The 24,732-nt window shown below is 39.9% G+C and overlaps 1 pseudogene; it reads right to left on the minus strand.

Annotated features, from left to right (window-relative positions):
• Positions 1 to 23,006: 23,006 nt before the first annotated feature.
• Positions 23,007 to 24,732, minus strand: part of LOC131825574 (homeobox protein NANOG-like) — a 128,708-nt pseudogene continuing 126,982 nt past the window's right edge.

Raw genomic sequence — 24,732 nt, forward strand, 5'->3', positions numbered from 1 at the left:
ATTTGACAGAGAGAAATTACAAGTAGATGGAGAGACAGGCAGAGAGAGAGAGAGAGAGGGAAGCAGGCTCCCTGCTGAGCAGAGAGCCCAATGCGGGACTCGATCCCAGGACCCTGAGATCATGACCTGAGCCAAAGGCAGCAGCTTAACCCACTGAACCACCCACGTGCCCCTGTTATGGTGTATTTTAATGAGTTGTTACTCCATTCTGGATGAGAGATGACAAAGAGAGGAGAAGGGGAAAGGTCCCCATCTGAGATTATTATCTTGAAGAAGGAAACTTTGAATCTCTAACTGCTGTAGATAGTTACAAGTAGAGGAACTCAAAGGACTCAGAGTGCGTATCACAAAGGTGTCTTTTGACACACTTTTCTCCACTGTTCAAAGAGAGGAATTCATCTTTATAAAGCACTTTCCAAGATGCCTAGCTGGCTCAGTCAGTGGAGCATGTCACTCTTGCTTTCAGCTCAGGATATGGTTGTGAGGTTAAGCCCCAGGTCAGGCTCCATACTCAGTGCAGAGTCTGCTTAAGATCCTTTCCCTGTGCCCATCTCCACCACTCATGCATGTGCATGCACTCTCTCTCTCACTCTAATTAAATACTTTTTTAAGATTTAATTTATTTACTTGAGAGAGAGAGAGCATGGGCAGGGGGGAGGAGCAAAAGGAGAGAGAAGCTGACTCCCCATTGAGCAGGGAACCCAAAGTGGGGTTCAATTCCAGGACCCTGAGATTATGACCTGAGCAGAAGGCAGAGGCTTAACTGACTGATCCACCCAGGTACCACTAATTAAACACATCTTTAAAAAAATTAAAAGCATTTTCTCTTTTTTTTCTGTTTTTATTATTTTTTTTAATAATTTCAATCTTAAAAGTTTTAAGTGTAATTCAAAGGATTTTTTTCCCCTGAACTATTAGAAAGGCTGTTGCTCTCATAACGTCATAACATCCCCTGAATACTTTAGCTTATAACCCAGACAAAACAATATATACATAACCATGGCACCATCATTAAAATTGGGAAATGAATATCTATTCATTATGACATGTAATCATCAAATCCCATTCACCTTCTACTCAATTGCTCTAGCAATTTCCTGTATTGCAAAAAGATCCAACCTAGGATTACATGTTGCCTTTAGTCCCACCCCCCCAACCCTGTTTCTTTCAATCTAGAACAGTTCCTCTTTCTTGGGCTCTCCTAACCTTGATACTTTTGAAAACAGCACATTTCAATCTATGGCTTTTCTGGCCTTGATGAATAACTATGCTGTCTTAGGAGGGCAATTTCTCCATCTGGAATGATATTGTCTTCATTTATAAAAAGGTTTGAACATGGTGACCTCTAAAGCCCTTTCTAGCCTTAGAATTTCAAGGATCTGTCATAAGCTTACTCCTGTTTCACTAGACTGATTTCATGCCTCAATCCAGTCATTCGTCTTACAAAATAAGAGTTTGTGAATATTTAAATGTACATCTATTCATACTGCCAGAGGTTACCATCAATGGCACATTGGCGGCTTTCCTTTTAAAGGATAGCATGCCCATATCTTTAACAACTTCTCAATTAAAAGAAGACAATGTCAAAGACAGAAAGAGACAAAGAGTTCAGTTTCACAACAAGACTGAGTCAATAAATTTAAGCCCAAGAAACTAAAGGCATTATTGAGAAATAAGAACCTATCGACTGCAGCTGGATTCCGAATACACCTTTTATGTAGCCACTCTACCCTTTCCACCAGAACTGCTTCTAACAGGAAATCTGCGTATCCTGGGGCAAACATAAAGTCTAAAAGAAGACAACCCCCCACCCCTTCTTCTCACCATTATTTAGAGGACTCTTCAGGTTACATTCAACCTGGATGCCAGAAAGGAAGTTACCTCCTCCTCTTCAAATAAAATGCTTCCATGGCCTCTCACCTTGCTTGGGCACCAGTTTTGTATCAAGCAGTGGTAGGAAGCAAACAAATCCAATCCTCAGAGCTGCTGGTTTCGTTTTACCAGTGGGACCCAAAGCATGCTATCCTATTACAGCTCTTGAAAAAAAAAGGAAAAGAAAAGAAAAGAGTGGTCGAAATCAAATCAATCCCAACCCACACACACTCCCTCAAACCATAACACGGAATTACAATCCCAAGGTGGTCAAGTGGTCTGACCACAAATATCCTGGCAGCCTTGAGATCGGACTTTGGTTTACACAGCTGAAATGGAATGGCTGGGGCCTCTGGTTAACAAGGGGGAAGGAAAGACCTATAATCAATGGATTCCCACTGTGGGCAAAAGTTGTCAGATAGATAGGAGAGGGGTGAGGGGTGAGGGCAGTTTGTGCCTGAGCAAAAAGAACAGTCAAAGAAAGAAAGAGGAAAACCCAGTCGCTCAGCAGATATTGGGTATACACAGGAAACTTCTAAGGTGGGTGGAAGGGAAATTGAAAGATGAAAAAGACAGGAATATTATCCTCTAGCCTAGGGATGACATAAAGTAGAAACTGCTAAGTGCAACAAGAAATAGATTAAATCTTATAGATGTAGTATGATATCTAGCACTGGTGAACTATTAGTAAATATATGATGGATGGAAAGAAGGAAAGAAGAGTAAATAAAAGTGCTCAGTTCTGGCTTTGGGAAGAGAAATGACAGGGAATTTATACTGAATGGTAAAAAACAATACTATATTAGACCCTGAACTGATGAAGAGGAAACTAACTTGACTGCACTTGGTGTGTGTGTGTGTGTGTGTGTGTGTGTGTGTGTGTGTGTGTAGCCACTTGATTTGAAATAACTTGTCTTGGCTCTGCGTCACACTGGGTGAAATCCCTCACCCACTCACAAGAGGAAGACAGACCCACATATGTGGGTACCTCTGTCACTCAGAATCCAGCAGAACATGATTTGTTTCCAGGAGCATCCTTCCTTATCCAAATGTGAGGTTGTTTCTAGCCTCCAGGGAACACAACGCTAAGGTGTCAGTAGATACATAGATCACTTCACCTCGCTAGGTAATGCCATTCACCCATCTGGAGCATGCCCTGCTGGCTTTAGGACTCTTCATCCTACAGCATACTGTGGGACTCCATCACTACTATCTCTGAACATCCAAATCCTATTCCTACTTTAAGGCTTGTTTCATGGTCAAATCCTCTTGGAAGTTTCTGTAACAGTAATCCTTACGCAAAATCTCCTGGCACCTTGTCCCTGACTTAGGACTCTTAGTACATGCTGCCCTGTTTCATAGTTTCTGGTACCTGTCCTACTTTCTCTATAAGGCTTAGGGGGCACAGGATTTGTCTTACTCATTTTTTGAAATTTTTAATTTCTATTCAGTTCCTTAACACATAGTGTATCATTAGTTTCAGGGGTAGAATTTAGTGACTGATCCATTACCTATAACCCGCTGTGCTCATTACATCACGTGCCCTCCTTAATGCCCATCACCCAATTACCCCATCTTCTCACCCACCTCCCCTCCAGCAACCCTTAGTTTTTTTCCTAGAGTTTAAAGTCTCTTTTGGTTTGCTTCCTCTCTGTTCCCTTTTGTCTTACCTATTTTTAAACACCCAACACAAATCAAGACTAAAAAGGACTGCATAGAAGTCCAACAAATTTGGCAACAAGTGAATAATTCTGCTTATTATGTAACCAGGATAAGCTAGCTGTATAGGCTTCTATACAAATAATTCTAAATTTCAGCGACTGAAAATAGCAAAAATTTATCTCTCATTGATAATGCAAGTCCACTGTGAATTTACGGAAGGTTCTTCTCTACATCATTCTGACTTGAGTAGGCAAACTGACAGAGCCTTTGTTGCCCAGAACATCAGCAGTTACCATAGCAAAAAGAAAGGAACATGATGAGTCAGGAACTGATTTGTAAAGGTTTTTGCTTGGAGGTGACATATATCATACACCGATAGGATCATATTCCACTGACCAAGGCTAGTCAAAAAGGCATGTATTATTTTAAGAGGATAAAGAAATACAATTATACTATGTGACTAGAAATTCATCAAACAGATCTAATGGTAACAAAAAGGCTCACAAGAAATTAACTTTTAGTCTCCAAGCTTGAGCTTCTCTTTTAATAGGTATGGAGAGAAGGCAGTGCCTACTAGTCTACCAAAAACAAACTCAAAAATAATTTACCTAGACTCCTGAAACAAAAATCATATGATTCCATCTTACTTTTTTTTTATATATATTATAGATAGCTACATAGTTAGGTAGATAAATAGGTAGATAGAGATATATGCATAGGTATAAAATTTTTTTCAATAAAATGGACCTATAAATCCATTAAATTTATTGTATATATAAGCAGTATGCTACCACTGGAAATAGATACACTGTTCTTAGTGAAACATATGAAACCATGAGAAAGCACTATATTTAATATAAATATGTGTAATTTTTCAAAGGTTAATTAAACATTATTTAATAATAATAATAGTTATTATTATTATTGTTAGATTTTTGGTGTGTGTGCCTTGATAGCATAGGCTTTCAGAGAAGGTAGAAGTAGGAGAAAAGATTGTTGATGGGGTTATTGTAAAGCTGTATGATTTAACCTTTGACAAAGACAAGAGGTCTGTCAAAAGAAGATATAAAAGATTATAAAAGATATCATTTTGCTGTTGATCTTAAATATAAGTTGCTATTGACCTTAAAAATAAGTTGTTGAATTACTTCCAAACAAGTACCCAAAAGAATTGAGAGATTTCTAAGATTTTTTTGTCTTCAGTTTTATCCTAAAAAAAAAAATACACATAGATAGACATGCATTTCTGGATCCAGGGATGAGGAAACAAAATTAGCAGATGTACAGAGAGGAGAAAGGGGTAAAAGAGCTAGGAGCAAGGCACTGGACTGACCAAGGCCTTTGGTTTAGAATTTCAGACAATCCTCCCACAGTTACCAATTCTTGGAGCAGAAGAAAGTTCTTATATAGAACTGAGAAACAAGTGGATCCTTAAGGGAGATAAATAGGACCGAAAGCCACTTAATGGGCATGGAGGGGAGAAATACAGTCTTGGTGATCAAAATGCTTTGTATCATATTGATTTATGAAGTATTATATAAGGCCCCCATGTCAAAGCACCACTCAAGTATCCCTAAAACCTTCTCCAAGTCCCTAAAAATGAAATTTTTCTCTTTTTAAAAAATTTTATTTATTTATTTGATAGAGAAAGAGAGATCACAAGTAGGCAGGGAGACAGGCAGAGAGAGAGCAGGCTTCCTGCTGAGAGCCCAATGCGGGGCTTGATCCCAGAACCCTGAGATCACGACCCGAGCCAAGACAGAGGCTCAACCCACTGAGCCACTCAGTTGCCCAAAAATGAAATTTCTCTTAATCCATCCATGGATTCAACTAATTCAAGAAGAAATAGAGATGGAATATCTTTAAGCATTCCCAGAGTCTCTTTATTTGCTTCTAATAATCTTTAGCTACACCCATTAAAACAGTGTCTTCCTATGTCTCTCACCCTCGAGAAGCCTCAGAGGCTGTTGTAGTTCTGCTCCGTATAACCTGGCTCCACTCTAGCACTCATCCTCCCAATTGTAACCTTTTGATATGTTCTGATTTTTCTACAGATTTATTTTGTAAAAAAAAAAAAAAAAAGATTCTATACTTCAAAAAAATGAAAATTCTGCAGTTCTAAAATGTTGCTTAGGGCAAATTAATTTCTTGGCCACAAAGATCATGGAAGATATGAGAGGAAGATGCATACCAGTGTGTGGGCTGGAGAATTCAGACCAGGGACCTGGCTCTGCTTTCTTCTCTTTTGCTAGACTGAGTTCTGTGGCTGAGGCTTCTGAGACCAGTGACAGCACTAAGGTGGAGAAAGCATTATGAATGCCATAGTGCCTCAATGCCATCATTCTCAGACCTTGTGATATCATGAGCCATGACAAAAACTGTAGTGTTCCCGATGACTACTACTACTGCATTACAGGTGTGGCACACAGCTGTCACTTTGGGGACCAATTACGACCAGAGATACGGTAGGGCTTCAGTCACGTAATTTTATGAGTCCTGTCTATAAAAAGAATTTGATTTCTTAAGATGCACTATAAAATTCTCGGTGCCCTGAGAGGTATAGTTATTTATCAATGAAGACGGGAAACTGAATACAGAAGAGTTCATTAACGCATTTGTTTATTGTTTAGTCAATTGTGTTTGGAGATTCTTAAACTAGTAGCTATCTCGCCCAGAAAAGTTTCCAACTCTAAAGTGAATGGTTTGATAGTTTTAAATACTGGGATTGTTGTTACAAGCATGTGCTTTCCTATCTTGCTACCCAGAACTTCCTGGGAAGGAAAACAAAAAAGAGAAACCAAATTCTACATCATTACTCCTCTTTTAGCAGAAAACAAAGCCTTTCTTCCTCTGCAGTTTAATTTTCACCCCCTCACCCCCACCCTGGACCAACTTAGTTCATCTGCATGTGATGAATTATGTGTTTTCTGTCTAATCACCCCCTCTACCCCACTGTTCTGGGTGAGAAGAAGCTTCCAGCTCTAAATGAAATGCTTGTGATGAAACTCAAGGTCAGAAGAAATGCTGGCACTCAGCACCTGGTTTTTGTCAGGTGACTTACGTGTGCTGTGGTCATTTATCTCTTGATAACATTTGCAACAGCATAATTAACCTCGGTCTGTAGATGAGGACTGTGAACCTAAGGTAATTGCTGAGGGAGGTCTGTTTCTCCCACTTGATCACTGCATTTGTTCAGGTCTGCTACTGTCTGAAACATGAAGGGAGAGGTTTCAGGCAGTTGTAAATATAAATGCAGACATGATCACCAGCAGTTTCTCAACGACCGGAGAGCAGCATTATCGGGTCTTTTTGGCTGTCTTAATGTAATTCAGCTCTTGTATAGAGCTGTAGATTTCTGTGTGAGAATATGTTTCTGGTGAAATTCCTGGAATATACCATATGCACCTCAGTGGTAAATAAAGCCATAGTCAAAAGTGGGTTATAGAAATGACTGAGACAAGGACTTGAGAGCCCATGTATGCTCTCAAGAATCAGTAACATATATTCTAAGACCCTTCACAGAAGATGCCCAATTACTCAAAATGTTAACTTCTTTAAACCTGTAATCCTGAATTATAGAAAACCGACGAAGGGTCTAAGTAGCTCAGATTTGTGTTTCAGGGAGATGCACTTACTAGGTCTACTTCCCTCCTTAACAGACCATTCTTTCCTCTTTTGATTTCCTTAGATAAGATCTCCACAAATATTTCTATGGCTAGAGATTACTTCTGAACTACAACTATACACATACATGAACATACATACAAACACATAAATACAAATGTACCCCCCCCACAGATGCCACGAATGTCCATATTTAAATTTAATTCACGCTTTAGTTTCAATCATCTTGGCTACAACTTTCAAGTTTTCTCTCTATGTAGAAAATTGATGTAGGGTAAAGAACATAGAATTTTGGTACAAATAGCTTATATATGGATCATACTTTATAAGAGCTTTTATTTGCATTATCTCATTGCAATGATCCTCATAACAGGCTTACCGGTAGGTAAGAGAGATGTTACTAATTCATTTTTAAACAAAAACGGAAGCTCAGGTTCGCATCATTATTACACACAAGGTAATACAACTGAACTGAAATCCAGATCATCACAACATAAATTCAGCATATATTTTTTATCATAATTCTTTCTGAAAAGTTGCCATGATCCTGATACCTGCATCTATAACTATGTATTTCGCTAGCTAGCTAGGTAGCTAGCTAGCTATCCATCTACGCATCCTATTCATCTTTTTGTCTATCAATTAATCACTCTACTTATTTATCCCTCTACAATCTAAATAGCCAGCCTTGTATTTTACTGTTTGAGGCTTTCCCAGAATGCTAGCAATGCTGGTATTTATCCATTTTGGGAAAGTAATCCTCTCGCATTTGGCTGGACTCACAGAGCCCTTGGTCCTTGGAGTTCCACTGATGCCCCTCAGGACTAGAAATCTTTTCTGCTCTCCTCAGCCACCGGGATGCATTTGGCCCACCAGTGTTATGCAGAAAATTTAAATACAAGCCTTTAATTTAGCAGATCCACCCACAAGGTTCCAGAAGCTTAAGTCAGCATGAGGCTTTGGGAAAATATCACTCTGGAAAAAATAGTACATGTGAGAAAAATACTGTGAATTTAGAAGCATTTGTTTTACAAACTACAGATGCAGAGTGAAAGAAAATGACATCTCGCTTTGATATGAAGCATTCCTCCATCACACATCCATCTGCAACATGTTTTGCAGCCACTTCCCCGCTAAACCTCACGGCACACAGATCTGCACATGAGGTACAATACAGCTGACCCCGTTTTACAGATGGAGAGGAATAGAAACATGGAGAGACAAGATGAATTTCTCAAAGTTTCAGGCACTTCTCAGACATCTGGCACTGGACAGGAGTAAGTAAGTAAGTCACAGTCGCCCTTTCCTAAAGCTGAAAGAAGGGAACAGTGTTGGTTCCAGGCTTTCTCTCTTAAGAGAGGCTGATTGACTCAGAGCTGGTTCAAAGAGGATTTGTCTTGAAGCCATTTTTGTGTAACAAAACATGAGTCTTTAGTAGATGGTGTGTTTATTTGGGGCAGTTTTTGGGGAAAGGTGGGCCGCAGTTTTATAATGGAGGGGGTCTTGCAATGAAAAAGGCAGGACTCAGATTTTGGTCAGAATCCTGTCTCCTCAGGCAAGTTTCTCTGTTACATTGTGCTTTGGTGATCTCACCTTTAAAATAAAGGAATGGACTAGACCAGCAGTTCTCAAGGTACGATCCTCAGGCCGGTAGACTCAGCATCATCTCAGAACTTGCTAAAAATGTGAATCCTCAAGTCTCATATTTGACCAGCTGAATCAGAAATGCTAGGGGTGGAGCCTGACATCTAGTTTCTGAAGCCTTCAGGTGCTTCTGGTGTGCTTGCTGAAATTTGAGAACAACTGGATGAAAACTTCTCTATAGGCCTTCTATCGCCAAGATTCCAAATCCATCATGTTATTGACACCATGAATTGAATCTCCCAGATAACCTTAAGAATATTTTGGGCTCAGGGTGCCTGGGTGGCTCAGTGGGGTCACCATCTGTCTTGAACTCAGGTCATGATCCCAGGGTCCCAGGATGGAGCCCAGTCTTGGACTCCCTACTCAGTGGGGAGCCTGCTTCTCCCTCTCCCTCTGCTCCTCCCCACTGTAGTGTTGTCTCTCTTACTCTCTCTCTCAAAAAATAAATTAATTAAATATTTAAAAAGAGAGACTATTTCGGGCTTTTCGAAGCTTATATTAGTCAATTTTCAAGTTCTGTGAAGAAAGTAGGTGTTAATATTCTCTCTACTTCAGTGGCAGAGAAATTGAGATACAAGCTTCCAGAGTCTATAGGGATGAAGATGTGAACGAGTATAGTATAATATCTCTCTTGCCCTCCTCCCCAAATAAAATGCACTTATCCTTTCTTTCTGCAACTGAGGTTTTTTAAACACAGTTGACCAAAAGAGAGAATGAGCAGACCTGGAACTCAAGGGTATTCTCTCATTTACTTAATGAGCTTAGTAAGATGGTATTATCTGTTACCTCACAGTCCCTGGGTAAAATCTGGTGTAATATTAGTTGCTGGTTTCTACCTCTCTAGAATGATAGAAGGGTACATGAAATAATGTAAACTAAAGTTTTTATAATTCACCAGAAGCAAAATATAATTTAGAAATATTTCATGAGCACAGGTTTTACAGCAAGGCACCTGATTAGGGACTTTGGAATTTCCTCTTTCCTTTAGGAACATAGCCCGACATGTAGTAGGTGATGAGCAGATATGTACTGAATCACATTGGTCTATGCAGATTTCTGTGGGATACACAAAGAACAGTGTTCTGTGCTACGTGTAACTAAAGGAACATGGCAAGTTGAACTGTGAACAGGCCAATCAGACCTGAAGAGATTTCAGACTCAGAGAGGGAACAATGAAAGAAATAGAAGACATTTAATCCAAGGGAAAAAAAATGGTATTGGTGGAAAAGGAATGGCCATATTCAAACAGCAGAAGAGTAGAAGATCTTCCATCTAGAACATGAAGCAATGGATACAAAGAACCAGGACTCTTCTCAGCAACCATGAGTTTACAATTACTGACGTTTGTGCAGTCGGAGAGGATTGGAGACTGATACAGTAGAAGGGATATTAAAAGTTGGAAAGGTAGTGCTGGCAGTTGAGTTGGAGGAGAGGAGAATCACTTGGATTACATGCTTGTGACACTTGGCCTTCTGTTATTAGGACTAATCCGTTCTCCTCAATTCCCTGCCTTATTCTGAGCCCTGGGAAATTGAAATCCCAACCTTATCACCTGGGGAGAGTTGCTTTTTGACTTCAGATTGGGTTGCAAAGTGGGAAATACAGGTAAGAATTCAGAGGGGGAGAGAAGAGAGCACATCATGTTTTGATCTCATATCTGTCTCCTATCTCCTATATATGTGAGGGTCTAACAAGGGTCATATTGCAGAGACCCTCTTCCATATTCCAAATCTTGTCAGATCCTTAGAATAGCATTTGATCCCTGTCCTCTTTTGGATTTTGCCGGTGGGGGGGGGGGGTGGGTAACTCCTTCAAATGTTGCTAATCTTGAGCTCCTTTATTCCTTGCTGGTCCTTCTAAACTTGTCTACATCTAGACAAGTAAACTCTTCAATTACCATGTGGAATGGCATCCAATGAGCTGGTTGGTTGCTTCAGAGCAAAGGACTCTTTAATCTGTTGGAACCATGGGGAGGGCTTGTTAAACAGTAGATTACTAAACCTCACCCCCAGAATTTCTGACTCAACGGATCTGAAATAAGGCCCAAGAATTTCATCTCTAACAAGTTTCCAAACAATGGTGATATTGCTGGTCTGGGGACTATATTTTGAGAAAATATAGCCTGATAGTCATTCTCAAATGTGGCCACAAAGAATAATAACTTCCTGAACCACATAAAAATATAGATTTTTGAAATTCCCTTTGGATCTCCTGAAACAGAACCTAGAAGTTTGGAGTCCTGGAATCCATAATCCCTAAATTTTCTCAGATGAATGCAATAAAGTTAGATTATCTCTCCAAGATGCTTCCAAAGTCTGAGATAATGAAAAAGTGATCTGGTCCTTACTCTCTCACCTTTGGCTTGAGAGTCATGAAAAGGCTCTGGCCCTGCCTGAGAAAGGAATAGGAAACTCATTCCTTCTCTTCCTCCAAGACCCAGGTCAGCAACTTCAACTTTGGAGAGGGGTGGCTTCTCTGAATAGCTTAAGGAGAGATGACCTCATTCTCCTTTGTTTCATATCAGTACCCAGCACACACCTTTTGAGTGAGTGCACCCATCACACTGCACTGGCATTGTTGGCTTTTAGCGCTGTTTCCCAGGGAAAATGGTGTGCTCTTGGAGGACAGAGGTTGCGTCTTATGAGTTTTGAAGGGGCAGCACTTAACCCTCAGCACATCTTTGTATCATCAAGACAGCTGGCCTGACACAGAGTGAGTTCTAGGTGTGGGGATGGGAGGGGAGATTGTTGAATAAATGAATGAAATGATGGAATGAATGAATAGACATTGTTCTTCCTCGTCTTTTCTATGACATCAACACAAAATAATGATAAACATTTATTTGGCCCTTGAAGGCTGATTTTAGTGAGTAACTTTGCTAATGCAGAGGGATTTGAAATGAGTCGGATGCCCTCATATATCTTTTCTGTCTTTTAACTTTTTGGTTCAAGAAGTAATTGAAAGGAATCAATCTCCCCCTGACTGACAGTTTTGACAGCTGCTGTTCTCAGGATGTCAGTGGGTAATCTGTTATTCTTGCCAACTAAAAACTGAACAGAGACATATGCACTGTCAGTCTCACTTCTCTGATCTCACTCCTGGTGCCCAGTTCCCCCACTGCTGCCCTTTGGTATTCTTCCCTCCCCTCTTGTCAGTGAAGTGCCTTTACACTCTGAGCTAGAAGCTGGATTCGAGAGCTCGTCTTCTCTGAGCATTATTACAGTGGAGTCTCTAGGTTTGCAAACGAATAGAGCATCATAAATGCAAACCTGTTCAAATAATACATGCATCTTTTCTCTATGCTTAGCCAAAAGTGGATATTAAAATGAATAAGAGTAATTATATAAAGGGAGCTAACAGCATGGGTATAATTAAGCCGAATAGCGCTCGCTCTCTCTCTCTCTCTCTCTCGCACACACACACACGCACACACACACAAGCTCTGAACATTGACTTCCTCTGGGGCACACCCCAGTACACCCAAACCTCGCCTCAGAAAGGTATGCAACACCTGTCATCGTAATGTAAAGCACACACCTACATTCACCCTCCTGTCTACAACCAGGAAATAAATTTGACTTCCTGAGTCAAAAACTCTTTCAGCCCCTGGGAGAGATTAAAAAAAAAAAAAAAAAACCACTATTTTTTCCTATCCTCCTATCCTCTTGAATACTGATACAAATGCAATTCCTTCAGTTAAGATGACAGGTACTAAAAGATGAGGATCGATACAGGGGGATTTGATTTGTATTCGATGCTATAAGCACGTTTCATCGATGCCGGTAAAATTAGCTAGCGGCATCATAGGGATGATTTGACCCTCAGAGCTGCTCTATAGATCCCCTACAGGGGCGGGGGGGGGGGGGATCTTCTGGAGAATCACTGGGGAGTATAAGCCCTGTGCAGGCTCAGGCACTCTGGGTGGGGCTGCTACCATCTCCACTTTCTCCCCTGGAGCATTTAAAACCCTACAAAGAACCAGTCACGCAGACTAGGTTACACCTACCTTCCTGTCTCAAGAGCTCTGGGTCCAAATCACCCTTAGGATGAAAATTAGGAAGCATTTCCTCATTACCTTGGTAAGCCGATCCTGTGAGAACACAGTCTCCAGGTTACTTTTTCATTTGAAAACTTTGTGCATTCCTGTAACCCTTTTCCTCCAAAGAAGTTAGTCACTCAAAAATCTTTCCTAAGATTATCTCCTTTTAAGGAAACAACATATTCCCTAGAAAATTAACTTGTGTGTAATGTGTATGACTTTGTTAACCTCAGAAGCTTCTCTTGCTCTTTGCTTTCCTGTACTTTGGAGACCCATGTATCTTCCATCTAGCGAAGCACCGGGAGAAGCCCACACATTTCCAAGGAACTTAGGGAATCAATCTCTGTTTCCAACTGACTTCTCTCATGGCCCTTTTCAACCTGGCACAAAATGCCGCTGAGATGGAGCCTGGGTTGGTAAGGAGTTTCCCTTCTGTTTATTAAATAATCGTGGTCAATTTCTTAGACTTCAAGCTGCTGGTTTCATAGAAGAGAAGGTCCTTCAGAAAAAGAGCTTAAAGGCCCTGGTTATAAATGCCACATTTGACAGGTGGCAGCGAGAAGCAAAGAGAAGAGATTTGTCTGTTATCATTTAAAAAGCTCGTTTCATTACCCACCTTTTGTTAGTCTTCTCTTTTTCTCTTGTTATTGTTATGTCTTTTGTGTCATGCTTAGTATTCATGATAATAATCATACATATCATGGACTTTGGAGATTTTAAGCCTAGGATAAAGCAGAACTGATTGCTCAGGGTATATTGCAAATCTTCCTTACCAGTTGTGTGATCTTGAGAATGCACTGGCCTTCTCTAGGTCTATATGTCTCAGTTAATAGGACCAGTGGAGCAGGGATACTGAATGTGCCTTCAAGCATTAATTCTCTCTGGGTTATGCTCTCAGTGACTGATAATTATTAAGGTGATTGTTATCTCTAGTGGCATGGATAAACAAGAGTTAAATGAGTGTATTTATGCACACAGGATTAATACACATGTATTACGCACACGAGATAATCTCTAAAAGCATATGCCTTAACATTTAATTAATTTTATATTATGATTTATTTTATTCTATAGGGTTAAATGAAGAGAAATCCTGATTTAGAATTTTGAGTCTTAGTTTCATTCTAGCATTTCTATTTAATTTTACTGTATGACTGTAGGCAAGTCACTTACCTTTACTAAGTTTCAATGACTTGATCTGTGAAATGATAGCAGATGTACCAATCTAAGGATATATCTATCTAGGGAAAGAGGAGAAATTTTATACTGCATTTCTCCAAACGTCCTTCTAGTTCTACCATTCAGTGAAATCTGATCTAACTCTCTAAATATGCCTGTCTTTATATATGAAATATCTAGATTATTTGGGCATCAAGACAAAGAGTGGAGGTACAAAAAAAAAAAAAAAAAAAAAAAAAAAGCAGAGAAGATTGTAACAACAGAAGTTCCAGGGAGTTCCCTCCTTGGTTGATGAAGATGAGTATTTGTTGAGAATGCAAGGAGAGCATGATGGAGGCAGAAAGAAGCCAGTGTTAATGTGAACCTTCTCTTCCTAGGACTCTGCTTTACTCCTCCTATAATCTGAATCTGGTTTGCTTTAGAGGCAAAAAGCCCCTGGACAGCCATAGTTGGTACTCTTCATTGAAACACAATTACTGTCAGAGAAAGCCATATTCTTCTAAGGTCTAGCAATAACTTTACAAACCCTGAATTTAAAAATTATGAACTCATAATTTAAACAAATTAATTCATTTACATTAATAGTGATTTTAGCTAAATGACTTATTGATTTTTTTTTTTTTTTAGATTTTTATTTATTTATTTGACAGAGATCACGGGCAGACAGAGAGGCAGGCAGAGAGAGAGGAGGAAGCAGGCTCCCTGCTGAGCAGAGAGCCCGATGCGGGACTCGATCCCAGGACCCCGGAATCATGACCTGAGCCGAAGGCAGAGGTCTTAACCCACTGAGCCACCCAGGGGCCTCTGATTTTTTAATAAAGGAAAAACATAGAAGGGAAAGCCTAGTAAAGACTTGTATCTATACACTGAATTATAGCTTTGTGGTACTGAAAGATAATTTCTTTATAAAGTTTTTATTTATTTATTTGAGAGACAGAGATCACAAGTAGGTAGAGAGGCAGTCAGAGAGAGAGGAAGGGAAGCAGTCTCCCTGCTGAGCAGAGAGCCTGATGCGGGGCTAGATCCCAGGACTCTGAGATCATGACCTGAGCCGAAGGCAGAGGCTTTAACCCACTGAGCCACTCAGGTGCCCCTGAAAGATAATTTTTAATAGAAAACCACTAAAGTACATTGAAAATGTGGAAGAAGTTATTACCCAAAAAAACCCCTCTATTTCTTAATGAACATCACATAAAAGCAACAAATAAAATTTGTCTTGCTCTCTGGCTTCGGTACAAGCACATACCGATAAACTGAGGGCTCTTGGGCACGAGGTCGACACTGATATAGGTTAGTTTGCTTAGAAAGTTGCTACAGTCTCACACGTGGTGACACATACACACCTACCCAAACCATCAAGAAATGGGGGCAGAGGCATACTAAGAGAATTTTTATCACCAGACCAGTCAGGATAAATACACTAGATTACCTAGGAGTGCTCTTCAGCACAGGAATAAGTCACGTTCCAGTATAAAAGATGCATTTTGTTGGGAAGTGTTCTTTATGGAGAAGGGTGTGGCAGGATAGTTTACTTCTCCACTATTTTTTTTTTTCTCCTCTCCCAGCCATAATCCCACTCCTTATGGCAAACAGGCACATTCTGATTTGCTGTAGAGGGCAACGGAAGTCAGCATCCTGTATTTTAGGACCTAACTGCCATAGATTAGCTATTTATTATGTGAGCAGCCTGAAAATGATTTAGATAATAACAGAGCACAATTAACTACGCAGAGGTATTTTAATCAACCACGAGTCAGCATGTGTGGTCGAAAGACAGTCTCTTTGCTTAATGACCTTGATGAGGTTATTTCCTTCTTCAGGGTCTCAAAGGGACTGAACCAGACCAGGGGTTCTGAACATTAAAATGCCCTGGGAACCTCCGAGAACTGCTGATGCCCCAGCCCTGACACCACACCCCTAGCAAATCAGACTCCATGGTGGTGGGGTCTGAGCACTGGTATGTTTTGAAGGCTCCCCAGGGATTCTGATGTGCAGCCAAGGCTGAGAGGCACAGGTTTCTTCTCAAGGCAAGCAGTGGAGGGCATCAGTGACAGGAGAGAATCGACCTTGGAGTTAAACTTTGAACTCTAGCATATAAAAAATAAGGATATTTGGAAGTGGACATGCATCTGTTGGGCCTACTCATTGGGAACAAGCTCCAGAATCTTGCCACTGGGCAGATGATAAGTTGAAAACCCCAAAACTGGTGCGTTTGGGTGGCTCAGTTGGTTAAACATCTGACTCTTGATTTTTGTTCAGGTCATGATCTCAGGGTTGTGAGGCTGAGTCCTGAGTCAGGTTCTGAGATCAGCATAGAGTCTGCTGGTGATTCTCCTTCCTTCTCTCTCTCTCTCAAATAATCAATCAACCAATCATTGAAAACCTTAAAACTAAAGTCTCAAAAGATCACTTAATGTGTTTGAGGGAAACCAAGATTACTGTTTCCCATGGTAATATTCAAATCCTAAAGTTTTCTTTTCTTTTCTTTCTTTCTTTTTTTTTTTTTTTAGTTTTTCTTGAGTGAAGTTGCTTGAGAAATAATACACCACCCAGCAAAATAGCACCCCAAAAGTGCTATTGCCTCATTCTGGCAAGGAAAACTGTGTTTTCCCTTAGGCCTTGCTTCGTAGGCTGGAGTTGCCATGGGAAGCAAGGCTTTATTGGGATGCCAGAACAAACAGGCTCTGAAACCACCTTAGCACAACTTAGAGAGCTGCCTATAAATCAAAGAAAGCCCTAGGGTCAAAGCCACTTAGACACACACACACACACACACACTCACACATACACATACTCCCAGAAAAATATTACAAAGGAGAAGGTGTGTCAAGGAAATCCAACTAAAATTACTGCACGTAAGTAATAATAACTGAAATTTATGTGTCCCTTTCATCCACAGTTCTCAAAAGACACAGAATGTGCTAACATCACCTGTCTTTTTAAAGTTTTCCAACATTCTGAGGGATAAAAGAGGAGGGAGTCTGCATATAAAGTCAGGCAGGTAGAAGTGGCTGTGAGGGGCCATCCACTCTTTTCTTCTGGGCTCAGGCGCAGTTACAGAGAAACCAAGTCCTCTCTCCCTCCCATTGGCAGCGTCAGTTCTCCACCACTCCGGAGTATCATCTTCCACCCACTCTGTTTTTCTCCAGGGGACTTCCTACTGTAATCATTCTGCTGGGATGAAATTGTAACGCAGTATCTCTTAACACAACACTCATGTGCCAGTGTGGGCTTTAGGCAGGTTAACGTCCTTCAGCCTGGCCACCTCTTTTCCCCATTCTTCCCATGTACTCAGTTTCCTCCTTTGCCATGAATGCCCACGATCCCACTAAAGAGTGAACTCTTTTGATGCTAGGAAAGAGTACCTTGTTATCCTTAGAGACCTAGCAATACCCAGATAGACTTGATATTTAAAAATATATATTTCTATCCCTACCCCATAATTCTGATATTCTTGTTCAAGATCACATGATTCTGCTCTACCATCTGTAGAAATGCAGAGAGCGGCCCCATCCCCAGCTAGATGGAACTCAGTAGGTTCCTGCACTCCTTTCCCTCAGGCTGTTCTTCTTCTTCTTCTTCTTTTTTTTCTTAATTTTAATAGTGAAAAAATTGAAACAAGATTAAGTTTGGAATCCTTACAAGAAGTGTTTCAGAAAAGAATCCCATTTTTCCATTTAATGAAGGATTATTTTGTTGTTTAAAAGACAAGGACAATAGAAAAAATAAAGAAAGAAACAAAATAAAAGACAAGGGCATTTGCAGGAAGGAGATCACCTGTAAAGGCTGCCTGAATGGTTTTGCACTCACACGTTTGCCCAGCCTGTCCCTAGCTTCTGCAACACCCACCTGAAAAGTATGGATTCAGTCTCACTCAGAGCTCTGGGATTGAGCCTGACTCTAGCCATGCGGTTAATTTAATCTAGTTCAATACCGTGGAGTAGTATCTCAAAGAAGATTCATTGTCAACCTAACCCTGACGTTGAGCCCTTAATGTTTAGAACTTGCTTTCTGTCTCATCCCTGACACCCAGTCAGCACCAGAAGCCGAGTCCCTGTCACCAGTCTTGTGCCTGGTCTTTGTAAATCTCTTAGCATACCAACTTCCCTAGGATTGCATTCTTTCGCCATCTTCCAAATTCAACACCCTTTGACTGATGTGAAGACCATATAGAGCTAATGATCGTGGAGGCAGCGGACGGATGGGAAGCAAACTTGGAATAATTCCCGAGTCCTACTGCAGACTTTTGCATAGGTCTTCATTCTGTTCTCATTGTGCTTGGCTCTTGATTGGATATTAGTCTAGGTGGAGCTTCACCAGAATATAAACTCTTAGGACTAGGGAGATATTTTTTAAAAAATTCTTTATTCCCTCCTTATATCATCCATGATTAGACTGGTATCTCCTTTCTCTGTTTCTCCCACTCAAGAACAGAGGCAGCTATGCTGTCAAGAATGATATCCGCACTGCTTGTCTGGATAAGTTCTAATTTCTCTATTCATTGGTAGAGAGAATATGGACAAGTTGCTTTATCTCTCTGAGCTTCCAATTTACTCAACGAGTAACTCAAATGAATTGTGAAAGCTGTATGTACAAAAATATGTCGGCTATTTTTTCCTTTTCCCGTAATGTTATGAGAACAGAGTGGCAACACATACAAAATCTTCTTAAATATTTCCTCAGAAAAATTTTAGAGCAACGTGGTGAGGGTTTTTTTCATTTTGTTTTGTTTTGTTTTGTTTTCTCCTGCCCAATACTACTTGGGTTTGTTTTGGTCACAGACTCTAAACCACAGTTTGACGATCACTCATACAGTGCAAAGTTTTGGTACCTGCAATTCTTTCTCCACTGTGTATTTTTCTCAGGTCTTTGACCCGGCACTTTAGCTAAAATTAAACTTCAAAGACGCCCTAAGCTAGTGAGAGAACTTCAAAGTCTTCCTACAGGGTCAAATAGCACCTATAAAATTTATCTCTGTTGTCACTAATGACTATTAAACCAAAGTGGGGGCTAATGAGGACTGATCACCACCACCTCCTGAGACTGTTGTTTTCAGTGGAGAATAATCCTTCACCGTCTACATTGACTCTCCAATGTGTGATTGGTGTAAGATTTATTAAATATTTTAGGTTGGGGTTTTTGTTTTTGTTTTTGCTTTTTTATGATTCTTTCAAATAAGGAGTTTTGCCATATTCCTGTGTACCTGCTAAAAAGCATAGCTTTGGGGACTGCCTGGCCCTTAAAGTAAGTTACCAAGGCTTCCTGATGAAATGAGAACTCACCTTCTAGATGTATGTGAGATCCAAAAATCAAGTGAGCACATCAATACCAGACACATTATCCAGGTCATAAGGCAAGGCTGAAATCAAATCTTGCCTCTGCCATTTTGTAGTCTCTTGATCTTGAACAAGTTCATTGGCCCATCTGTGCCTTTGTAAGATGGAGCTAATGAAAATACAAGGAGGCTATAGTGAGTGAAAAGGATGAATACAGAATACTTAGGGATCACTAGCATTTGGTGACCCTGTGAATGGATTTTCTTTATTAATAAAGGCAAATGATATTTAAAGCCAATGGTAAAAATGGTCTTAAAGTTTGAATTGCTATTATGTTTTAGCGATCTTTTCTTATATGAATATCTCTCTCAAATTATCATGTAATTATAGGTATATATTTCTATATAATATAGATAAAATGATTCAACATGCAGATATTTGCTCTGGGTCTTATTTATATCTTCTAATTATAAAATTAGCGTGTTCTAAATCTGTTTGGGAAGAACAAAAAATACAAAGGAACATGAAAAAAAAGAAAAAAACAACTCCACCTATATACAATTACCCAGACATCTGTTATTTTGTCACTTTATCTTTTAAACAATTTTTTACCATCAGGAATACTATTGAAATAAAAATAAAAACAAGTGTTTTAGATATACATGAAATTTCTGATAAATGTGAGAAAATTACAGGTTATTTTGCTAATAAATATTTGGATTTTTTTATTATTATTTCCACTTTCTTTGGATTCTTCAACCTCTTCAGAGTAGGATTCTCATCCCCGACTATACATTTGAATCATCTGGGGAGTTTCAACAACAGATTGAATTGAAGGTCAGCCTTCACCGCTGATTAATTACTAGAGAAGTTGACAGAGGGCTGGGCATCTGCATTTTTAAAATTTCTCCAGATGAGTCTAATTTACATCTAAGTTCAGGAAGCCCTGCTTCAGAGGGACTGAATCCTTTACAAAAGAAACCCATCTTTCCTATCTGAAAACAGTGGTGCCAAACCTTCCTTCCAGACCTGCTGTGTGGCCAAACCAATCTCTCCTAAGGGTCAAAACTCCTGGAGAAGCTTATAAATCTTGAACTATAATTCAGAACTATAATCCTTAACTCCTTTGCTTGACCCCTCTATACCCTTCCTTCTCATCACTGGTCTTTGGAAGGTTACAGGTTACCACATATCAGTATATTTCACTTTAAAAAATAGAGCTACCCTATGACCCAGCAATCACACTACTGGGTATTTACCCTAAAGATACAAATGTAGTGATCCGAAGGGGCATGTGTATCCCAATGTTTATAGCAGCAATGTCCACAATAGCCAAACTATGAAAAGAACCTAGATGTCCATCAACAGATGAATGGATAAAGATATATATATATATATATATATATATATATATATATACACACACACACACACACACACAATGGAATACTATGCAGTCATCAAAAGAAATTAAATCTTGTCATTCGCAACAATATGGACAGAACTAGAGGGTATTATGTTAAGTGAAATAAGTCAATCAGAGAAAGACAATTATCATATGATTTCGCTGAAACGAGGAATTTGAGAGGCAGGGTGGGTAGGTTGTGGGGGTAGGGAAGGAAAAAATGAAACAAGATGGGATCGGGAGGGAGAAAAAACATAAGAGACTCTTAATTTCACAGAAAAAATTAAGGGTTGCTGGGGATTGGGGGGGTAGGGAGAGAGTGGTTGGGTTATGAACACTGGGGAGGGTATGTGCTATGGTGAATGCTGTGAAATGTGTAAGCCTGATGATTCATAGACCTGTACCCCTGGGGCAAATAATACATTATATGTTAATAAAAATAATCTTTAAAATTGATTAGTTTGCAAATTCTTTTTTCCTTCACAGCTTTTTCCTGTCAAGTTCTCCACCCCCAAACTCTTACTCTTCAACTTTAACACTGTCCTCTCCTGATTTACTAGGCAGAATGATATCATGAAGGAAAAATAGTGTTCAGCAAGAAGCTGGTGGTGAGTTTGGTTCTCAGCCCTACCAGCCACCGCATGATGGAAGGACTGAATGAGTAACACACTGTAAGCCCATGGGAACCTACATAGCACATTCTAGGAGGAACTGTTTTGTTCATTTCCCTTTTCCCCCTCTTCTACCTCTCTTTTGGATCCTTTCCCAGAGAAGATGGATACTTTTATTCACCAGAGTGCTGAGAGAATGTTTCCTAGAGAGACATTCCTACTCCACAGGGGGAAGCTGACTGCACTGACTGTCACTCTTTTGTGAGGATGAGCCACATCACAGAAAGAAGGAGAACATGGGAAATAAGAGAGTGAGAGAGTGATGGGCTATGGTAATACCTCTATGTCCTCTTCAAGAGAATGTAGTCTATAACTGCATCATTTTTTAAGCTTTCTTCACCATTGGATTTTTGGTTCAGTTGGTTAGTTAGTTTGGGGTTTGGGGAAATATGTGGATGGACAGAAGCTGTCCTTAGGGCAACCAAACTACATTCCTCTTCTCTCCAAAAACAGACTAATTCCAAGTGTAGCAATCACTTAAAAGAGTTTCCTGAGGGTTTACTACATGCTTCTCTGTATTGGTAAACCTCAAAATGACACTCTAAGGGAGGATATATTCTCTAACAAAAGAAAACTACTCGTGTTTCCCATGTATATGGCATCATTTTCCACCTCAAATTCTTGCTTATGCTTCCTTTAGAAAGACTTCCTCTTCATCACCAGAATTCCAAAAAAACTTCAAGTCTTGATAAGAATACATTCCTCTTCTAAATGCTCTTAACACTGACCTATAGTTCTCTTCATTTCTAATCTCTTTTTTTACTTTCATTTGAGTTCCAAAGTCTCATAATGTTATATAAGTTCTCTTAGACTATACTACAATCTTCATAATGTGATTTTATAGCAATGTTCACCACAGAACACATAGCAGGTACTCGATGAAATTTTTTTAAAGATTTTAATTATTTATTTCACAGACAGAGATCACAAGTAGACAGAGAGGCAGGCAGAGAGAGAGAGGAAGGGAAGCAGGCTCCCTGCTGAGCAAAGAGCCCAATACGGGACTTGATTCTAGGACCCTGAGATCATGACCTGAGACAAAGGCAGAGGCTTAACCCACTGAGCCACCCAGGTGTCCTCGATGAATATTCTTTAAGTGGGTATTTTTTTTTTTTTGTACTTAAGCCTACAAACCAACCGACCAAACTGGTACTATTATCATTACGCATTAAAATACAAAACATCTTTCTACAAATACCAGAATGATGAACAAATGAGCAATTGTAGTAAATCAGCACAGGGGTAGAGGAAATCAGTGAAGCACATTATAGTTTAACACTTTACCATAAAAATTGAGGTTATTAACAAGTAAAGATTCACAGTCTCAGAAAATACAAATAATCCTTCATCACAAGTCCTATATTTTTACTTCCTATTCTTGAGGTTAGAATCTAAAACCTAAAGATATCCAAATTAATATTATATCTAGTTATCTCTAGCCAAGAACATCTTTCATCATGTTGTCCATAGAAGCCAATGCTACGGAAACATCTTTGATTAGACTCTAATTTTAACCCCTCAATGGATACAAGAAACATAATGAGAAACAGACTATCAAGGCAGAGATATGGGACCACAAATCCTAGAAGTACTACAGCCACTGACTAAATTGAGATTGAAATATATACTCATTGTCACACATCTGTAGGCTATAGGTTCACAGAGTAATATGGGAATAAATCCATTATTTGCAAGGTACTAAAGTACTAGTGGATTATTTTGTTATCCTATGGCTATCCCTAGCAGTTTCTAAGATGGAATCCAAATCCCTGGCAGAATTTTGCAGGAACAGAATCTGGTGCTGCAGGGATTCCTGTCTATAGTTGTGGAGCTGATTGTTCCAGGTCTAGTTTTTCCAGGCTTGGGAGCAGCAGGTCTGACTGTTCCAGAGATGGTTGCTCTAAGACTGGCTATTCCAGGTCTGGTTATTCCATATTGGAAAGTTTCCAGGTCTGGTTGCTCCATATTGGAAGGTTTCCAGGTCTGGCTACTCTATATTGGAAGGTTTCCGGAAGAGTTAATCAGGTATCCTGGTGAGAAGAACAGAAGCCTGGGTATTCTGTAGTTGCTGAGGTGTTCTTAGTCATAGTCTTGCTATTCTTTGGCTAGTTGTTTTTCTGCAACCTTTTACATTTCATTCTCTGGTTCTAGAACCAGGTCTTAACCTTCTTATCGCTAAGGTTCAGAATGTTGGAAAGTTCTTACATCTTCTGGAGACTGAGGTATTTCTGTTTCTGTAATCTAGCATTGAGGACATACAGCTGGGTCTGACAGAACATGTTTGTGCTTGTTTTGTTTTTTAAGATTGTATTCATTTATTTCAGAGAGAGGGGGGGAGAAAAAGCACAAACAGGGCAGGAGGGGCAGAGGGAGAGGAAGAAGCAGATCCCCCACTCAGCAGGGACCCTGACACAAGGCTCAATCCCAGAACCCCAGGATCATGACCTGAGCCAAAGGCAGACACTTAACTAACTGAGCCACCCAGGTGCCCCAAGAGAACAGAGTTCTGATCTGTTTCTTGCCCTGGGCTGCATCTTTCTGCTTCATCATGCTCTCCTCTATAGAAGAGAGTAGTAGTTTTACTCTGAGACTGGTGAAAAAATCAGGGCTGGCCTGAATAAGCAGATCCATGGAGGGAGGAAGAAGAGAAATAGTCCCTGAGTGGGGTGTTTCAGCTGATGACATTTGCAAGGATGCATAATTTTCTTCAGGACCATAAATTTCAGGCATTGGAGAAGAGCCCCTAGAATTGGAGGCTTTGAGGCAAGGTGGGCATTGGGCCTGATGCTGGTCCCACACTCATGTTGCCTTTCGAATTCTCAGTTAATACTATCTCTCAATAAGTAGTTTTCGAATTAATGATATTCCCAGTAGCCCATAGTTATCATTTTTTTTCCTTGCCTTTAATGAGGTTTATAAGAGTATGACTGAAACGTAGCTTTAAGACCTTAACATTTCTCCTGATAATAATGCTTATTATTGCTATTATTCTAATTCTTATTATATGTTATTGAACAACAATTCTTACATGCCATTTCTTGAAAGTTATGAAAACAAAAAATTCCTCTCAATATTGGCTAAGCCAAAGTTGGTTCTTTCTTGTGTTGGTTCTTTCCAGTTTGGCGACTGTGATCATTGCTGCTATGAACTTTGGGGTACATATGGCCCTTCTTTTCACTACATCTGTATCTTTGGGGTAAATTTCCAGTGGCACAATTGCAGGGTCATAGGGTAGCTCTATTTTTAATTTCTTAAGGAATCTCCACACTGTTTTCCAAAGTGGCTGCACCAACTTGCATTCCCACCAACAGTGTAAGAGGGTTCCCCTTTCTCCACATCCTCTCCGACACCGGTTGTTTA

Source organism: Mustela lutreola, chromosome 2 (assembly GCF_030435805.1).
Source record: "Mustela lutreola isolate mMusLut2 chromosome 2, mMusLut2.pri, whole genome shotgun sequence".
NCBI classification, from domain to species: domain Eukaryota; kingdom Metazoa; phylum Chordata; class Mammalia; order Carnivora; family Mustelidae; genus Mustela; species Mustela lutreola.